Source organism: Camelina sativa, chromosome 20, assembly GCF_030686135.1.
Source record: "Camelina sativa cultivar CO46 ecotype springtype chromosome 20, ASM3068613v1".
In the NCBI taxonomy this organism is placed as follows: domain Eukaryota; kingdom Viridiplantae; phylum Streptophyta; class Magnoliopsida; order Brassicales; family Brassicaceae; genus Camelina; species Camelina sativa.
The window spans coordinates 8,502,348-8,510,694 of record NC_141899.1 but is presented as its reverse complement, the minus strand read 5'-3'; positions in this window follow the sequence as shown (position 1 = coordinate 8,510,694).

The following is an 8,347-nucleotide window of genomic DNA, read 5'->3' as shown; positions in this document are numbered from 1 at the left end:
GATTATTGTTTGGAATTCATCATTATCAAAATATTAGCATTCTCTGGTGAGTGGTAGGTGAGTGACGACTGATATTAATTTGATGAAACAAAGTATATTTATTCATGGTTTTTATTTCATCATCATAAAATTACACATAAAAGTTCCTACATAAAAACATGACATAGTAGATCTAACGGTATAATTAAAGAAATGATGGTATCCGCGAAAGAGATTAAGTACTTTTGTAATATTATACTAGAATATATCCCGTGCTTAAAGCACGGGTTAACATTTTAAAAAAAATTATAATATAATAATAATTTTTTTTTTTAATATTTTGTTTAAGATAATTTATTTTTAATTGTTATGTAAATCTATTAGTCTATTTGAATACCAATTATTTTAGAATATTATAGTATTTTATTTTTGACGTATTATTACAGTTTTATATTGTTTATTTGTTGTATTTGCATCATTATTTTATGAAATATAAAATAGTAATTTTAATATTATAATTGTGAGCAAATAAAAATTATTAATTTATCATCTATATAAATTTAGTTTTACCAACCCGCCAATGTGGAAATTAAAACACACATTTTTATACATTGAGTAATATATCTTCGTTTTTAAAAATTCAAACCACAACATATGCAAAAAAAAATGCAGTTTATTTATTATAAATATTATATAAAAATTTCAAACAGTTTGTAAATAAAATAAAATAAAGATGTTAGGAGAATCATAATTTAAAATTTTAACAAAATTTTCGAATTTAATTATTAAAAATAATTGTATTGTATACTTAGATATAAAATCTTAGTTTTTAAAATTCTGATTGTTTTATATATTTTTTAAAAAATTAATTAGTAAATTTGTCCATAATTTATTAGAGAGAGAAAATATTTTTTTAGATATTTTTAGATTTTTTAATATTTGATTTGTGAATGTTTTTTAATATAATTATATATATTTAAATTAGTCAATTAAGCTTAATAAATTTTTTCTAATGGAAATTTAATGTAATTCTTTATACATTTTAACGTTAGTTTCATATTTGTACTTCTCAATTAATATAGTAGGATACGTTTAGTCTACAAAAAAAGTTGTATATTTTTGTAATATTATATAAAGGATTTTCTAAGAACAAAAGAACTTGAAGATATAAGAACACCTCTCTTATATTATTGATTTAGAAAACTCTCTCAAAACTAAATCTCTCTCTCAAGTCTTATGGAACACCTCTCCATAGACTCTTATATTTATAGGTTTCTTATTTTCCTAAACCTATTAGAATTAACATATTACAACTTATTGATCTTAGGAACTTTTCCTTTTCCTATTCTATCTCTTTTGGCAACTTCCTAGGAGATAGCTTCTTCCACAAGTTGGAATTATCCAACATTCTCCCCCTTAATTCCAACTTGAATTTCGGGTGCTTCAATCACTTGTACTCCGATCAGGTTCCTCATTTCTCTGAATTTGATTCTTGCTAGTGGCTTAGTAAGGATGTCCGCCTTCTGTTCTTCACCAGGAACATGCTCCACTTCAATCTGATCATTCTCCACACTCTCACGAATGAAATGGTACTTTGTGAGTATGTGCTTACTCCTTCCATGAAACACTGGATTCTTACTTAGAGATATGGCTGACTTGTTGTCAATCCTTAGTAAGATCTTCTTATCTAGACTAAGTATCTCTCTTAGCAGCTCCTTCAACCATATGGCTTGCTTTGCTGCTTCTGTAGCTGCCATAAACTCTGCTTCACATGATGACATCGCCACTGTATGTTGTTTCTGTGAGGTCCAAGTGATTAATGATGAACCAAGATAAAACACATGACCTCCAGTACATCTTCCATCATCGATATCAGCCTTGTAACTACTGTCGCTGTATCCAACAACCTTACTCAACCCATCTCGCTTGTAGAACAAGCCTAAGTTGGTGGTTCCTTTCACATACCTTAACAAATGTTTGAGAGCTTGTCCATGTACCACTCTCGGACTCTACATATACCGGCTTAAAACTCCTACAGCAAAAGCCAAATCGGGTCGTGTATGAAGCAGATACCTCAAACACCCGATTGTTCTTCTATATCTTGTGGCATCAATCTCAGGTTGTTTCTCAGCCTTTGATATCTCCATACCAGGCTCCATTGGTATGTGCGCTGAGTTGCACAAATCCATCTTAGTATCGACAAACCTCGAGCATAACCTTCTTGTTTTATTCTTATCCCATCTGCTCCTTGTATTACTTCAATACCGAGATAATATGTCAACTTGCCGAGATCTGACATCTCAAACTCTCTTGACATATCCTTTTTGAACTGATCAATGACTCTTTGCGAAGTTCCTGTCACAAACAAGTCATCAACGGAGTCGGTATCGTTCATCGTCACCCGATCAAGATCTGCAAGTAGGGTTTGAAGCCTTGCTTCCTTCACACGTTCCGCACCTTGGTGACGTGCTCGTATGGCTTCCCATAGGGATTTAGCCGAACCTTGATCTCCAACTTGCAGGATGAGTGACTCGGGGATGGATTGAAACAGTAGAGCAGTTGCAACATCGTTCATCTTCTGATCGGTGGATCCAGGATCAATAGTCTCCCACACCTCGCTAACTCGAAGCGTGATTCTCATACGCATCGACCAAACGGTATAGTTTGTCGATGTTAACATCGGACATTGGATGGATGGTGATCCAAGGTCCTTGGTTCGCGGCAACAGATTTGAGTCGTCCCCCATACTTGGTTATGAACAGCTTCTCCTTCACAACCTTGATCTGAGCTACAACCTTAGCTCTGATACCAAATCTAAGAACAAAAGAACTTGAAGATATAAGAACACCTCTCTTATATTATTGATTTAGAAAACTCTCTCAAAACTAAATCTCTCTCTCAAGTCTTATGGAACACCTCTCCATAGACTCTTATATTTATAGGTTTCTTATTTTCCTAAACCTATTAGAATTAACATATTACAACTTATTGATCTTAGGAACTTTTCCTTTTCCTATTCTATCTCTTTTGGCAACTTCCTAGGAGATAGCTTCTTCCACAAGTTGGAATTATCCAACATTTCACATGTTAAATTTGGGCTTATCCTGGGCTTCTAACTAAAAACCAATTGGCAATTAGTAGATTGATCCTAACCCTTTATATATTAATGATAGTCCCTTCAAACTTCAGATGTGGGACTTGGATTGTATCCAACAATCTCCCCTTCAATCCAAGGACCACGCCTCCTCGAGATGACAACTCCATCTCGAACCGATCCCACTTGGACCGATAATAAACCCCTTCTTGGGCCCCCATTACTCGGGTTGATAAGAGGCATGTCCTTATCCACTTTTCTAAATCCACCAGGATTTTTAACCTTGGGCTCTGATACCATGTTAAATTTGGGCTTATCATGGGCTTCTAACTAAAAACCAATTGGCAATTAGTAGATTGACCCTAACCCTTTATATATTAATGATAGTCCCTTCAAACTTCAGATGTGGGACTTGGATTGTATCCAACAATCTCCCCTTCAACCCAAGGACCACGCCTCCTCGAGATGACAACTCCATCTCGAACCGATCCCACTTGGACCGATAATAAACCCCTTCTTGGGCCCCCATTACTCGGGTTGATAAGAGGCATGTCCTTATCCACTTTTCTAAATCCACCAGGATTTTTAACCTTGGGCTCTGATACCATGTTAAATTTGGGCTTATCCTGGGCTTCTAACTAAAAACCAATTGGCAATTAGTAGATTGACCCTAACCCTTTATATATTAATGATAGTCCCTTCAAACTTCAGATGTGGGACTTGGATTGTATCCAACAGATTTCAATTAATTTGTAAAGAATATTTCAAAAATTTATATCTTTTGAATTCATTATTAAATAATTTAACAAAATCATAAATCCTAGGCTGCCACTTTGAACCGTTCCGTCCAATTCGATAAAATATTCCGGGTATTACGGTTAAATGCTAAAGTTATATACCAAAGTTAATGGGTCTGGTTATCGTTAAAGGTAAAGCTTCGGTGAAACTACTAAACTCACCGAAGCATTAACGAAAATTAAAGCCTTTACAAAGATTTCACAAAGCAATCGGATTTGGTTTAGTTTAGTTTATGGTTGAAAATTGAAATGACCTTTTCAAATTGGTATGTTGTGGTATGCTAGAAAACCGAACCACTAAAGAAACGTTATTTTAGAGGTAGGTAAAAACAGTTCAATGGAAAGGGGTCCCTTACTTCATTATGGCTAACTAAAACATAATCCATTGATACATCTCCAATGAAAAGATGAAAAAGGTTACTTTTAGTTATATTTTTCCATGACATTTGAGCTAGAAGAACACGATGTTCTACCAAATGATCATTTTTTCTTTTTATCAAACAAAATTTTGCATTAGAACCCAAACAATCGATAGATATGACAACTAGCTAACTCTTATTACATAGGATATTTGACAATTTCTAGAACGCCCCTCGAACTGTACAAAAGAGAACCTAGACTTTTTTTTTTTTGTTTATGTTGAGAAGAGTAAGAGAGCTATTCCAAATTCTATAATTGTGTGCGTCGCGTTGACAAAAACTTCATCATACGTGATAATATGATACAATAATACAACTACACATAAGTGGTAGTTGAGGTCAGCCTCTTCTTCTTTTCTTCTTCTAGACACTTATTTTGTCTTTCTTTCCTTTTACCATTATTTAAATAGTATAATTAATATATATATATATATATAAATTTAAGAAAATTAAAAATATTATGTATATGTAAAATTAAAAAAAAATTAAAATATTATATAATGTGGTTATAAAAAGGACATGTTGGAATTAATAAAATATTATTAAATATGTGCTAACACGGGTTAATCCTCATTTTATTATTTGCCAACACTAGAAATATTATAATATCTAACATATAAAATCAATTTGTTTTACTTAAGATTGTGTAAAATAATTAATTCATTAGAAAAAATGTGACTTAATCACATCATATAAATGACTTATTATGTATTTAAATTCCTTATTTTTTTGTTATAATAATTAAAAATCAAAATAGAATCTCAAACACTAAACAAAACAAACTAAATATAATAAAAATGGTCATATAGTATATTACATGTTAAAAAATTAATATAAACATTTAGTCGCACAAGCGGCCGGAAAATTAGGTTATTTCTCTATTTATAAAACATCAATATTTAACAAACAAATAGAATATAAAATATAAATAATAATATAACTATATGCACGCGGTGTACCGCAGATTAAAATCTAGTTCTAGTTAAACTCCCTGCAGTTTTTTCTGATCTCGCGGTGGCATAACCCGTCAGCGCTTCCACACTTCCCATCTTCACGATCGACTCAGCAAGCTGCCGTACGAACAGCGGTAGGTTTCTATGTCCGCCATTGGCATTAATTATTGTTTTGTTTAGTTACATGCGAAGGTAAAGTTGTTTAAGAATATATTTCAATCTTGTTATATAAATCTTAGTTTTCAAAGTTAGTTTTCAAAGTTAGTTTTCAAAGTTAGTTTTCAAAGTTAAGTAATTCATATAATTGAGACATGTGTCAAGTATATTGATAATAATTTGATATGTGTGAAAATAAATTTTATTTAATAATTATCAGAAATTTCAAAATCCTAAAACTAATAGGATTACAATTAATATTTTTGAAAAGTATATAAAACCAAAAGTAATCTACTATATAGGAAAGTTATCTATTGAGTTACTAATTTCAATAGGAAAATATGTGCAATTAATAAGAAAAATATTTGCAATTTAATTGCATTTATTATTTATTATAATCATATAGTAAAAAGAATTTTATACAGAAAAAAATAAAGTATAAAAAGGTTTAATGTGTTAAAATTAGTGATTAACATAATATAAGAAAAATAAGATAATCAAAATAAAAATTTAATGTAATTTTCTTAAGTTTTTAAATCGGTGAATGATTTGATAGCGTATTCAATATTATGTTATTATGTAAACATTAGTTTTCAAAGTTAATAACTCATGTTATCGCGACACGTGTCAACTTTAACAATTAAAGAATTTGTGATGTGTTATGTACAAAAAAAATTGTTTTAACATATTTGTAAATTATAAAAAATTAAAAATTTAAACTACTCAATAAATATAAAAGATAGTTCATATATGTATATAAAAAGTAATACTAATTCTAATTTTAAATTACTAATTCTCTAAGAAAAAGAATTAAGAAAATTATACAATATATTACTATAATACCTTAAATAATTTATACTGTCAGTTATTAATTAATCGTTACATAAAAAAAAATTCTCCAAAAACATCTTTGAATTTTTGATCAATTTTTGATAATGTTAATATAGTTTTATTTTAAATTAGTTGGAAAAGTAGTAAAACTATTACGTATGAGATTACAAAATTTGAAACAAATATATTTAAGATATTGTTACTTTTTCAAATATGAGATAAAATTAGTTTTCAGTTTTTTCTTTGAGAATTATGTTTTATTAATTTTTAGTTTTTAAAAAAATATTAAGTAAGATATAAATTTAATGCAATGCACATTTTTTATATGAAAAATAGAAATGTTAGTCATTGGATTGAGTGCATAAAATTAAAATCTAATTTTATTATCATGTAATATACAAAGAAAATTTATTGTAAGATGGAGTGTGTGAACTCTAAATTTAGTTTTTTTTTAAATCAAATAAAATAAAATTAATATTTTTTGTTGGTTGACAAAAAAAATTAATATTTTGAATACAACTTAAAATTTCACATATTTTTTAATACGCGGGCCTAATCTTGTTAATATATAGAGAATGTTTAAAAAATTGTACCTTTTGAATTTATTAATAAATAATTTAATAAATTTAAATAATTAAAGAAATTTTGTAATAACTATTTTATTAAAATGAGTTCCCCGCAATATTGCGGAGCTCAATATCTAGTGTGTAACAACAACAACAACAATTCACTAAAACCATAAATTCTAGGCTGCCACTTTGAACTGTTCCGTCCAATTAGATAAAAGTATTCCGGGTATTACGGTTTTTTTTTTGTCGGCAACTTTCATTAATTAAGCCCAAGACGGGCAGTATGAAAAAGAGATACAAAGTGAAAACGGAGCCCAACAAATAAAGCCCAATCATTAACCTAAATACTCTAATACAAAATACAGCTAAGCACAAATAGGTTTAGAAAGAGACACGTATTGGAACACGTGTTAAACTACGAAGTTGGGGTGGAAAACGATCGAGTCGACACCGCCTTCCACCGGAGCCGAGTCTCCGATCAGATCCAAAAATTCTGGCTATCAAATTCATCTTTTCCAGCACAGGGATCCGTCGTTCTTCAGCTTTTTGCTCCGAATATCACCCCTTTCCTTATGCAGCTTCCTCCGAGTTTTAAGAAACAGAGCCTCATGAATCTTCGTATCTGTGAAGCACCGGAATACGTGAGATGGCTAGATGTCAGATTATTGCAAAACTTTGCTCTCCTAAACTGTTTTCACCCTCCACAGAATTCCTCCCATCACGATTCACAAACTTAAGAAGAAACCATCATACGATGCCAATCATGGCCACTAGTATGTGTATGAGGATTTACTCTCCTCTTGATTAGAATCGAGCATTCTAATGATCCAAAATCTCTGTAACATCACTCGGCCTTGACCTTTTCAACTTAAAAGAGATCTATCGGGCTCTACAAAAGGAAAAAAAACACAAAATTTAGCCATAAGGGCTAAGAAGAACTCGCATTTAAGCGAGAAAAGATAAACTGGACTTAGCCGGAAACAAAAAACAACGACAAAAGTCGCTGGAAATATAATACATCAGCTTTCTCTCTCTTAAAAATTTGAGAGAGAGAAAGCTCCATATAAAGCTCTATTCCGGGTATTACGGTTAAATGCTAAAGTTATATACCAAAGTTAATGGGTTTGGTTATAGTTAAAGGTAAAGATTCGGTGAAACTGCTAAACTCAAACCTATATACAGTACACAAAGATTCACAAAGCAATCGGATTTGGTTTAGTTTAGTTTATGGTTGAAAATTGAAATGACCTTTTCAAATTGGTATGTTGTGGTATGCTAGAAAACCCAACCACTAAAGAAACGTTATTTTAGAGGTAGTAAAAACAGTTCAATGGAAAGGGGTCCCTTACTTCATTATGGCTAACTAAAACATAATCCATTGATACATCTCCAATGAAAAGATGGAAAAGGTTACTTTTAGTTATTTTTCCATGACATTTGAGCTAGAAGAACACGATGTTCTACCAAATAATCATTTTTTTTATTTTTATCAAACAAAAATTTGCATTAGAGCCCCAAACATAACCAAAACAATCGATAGATATGACAA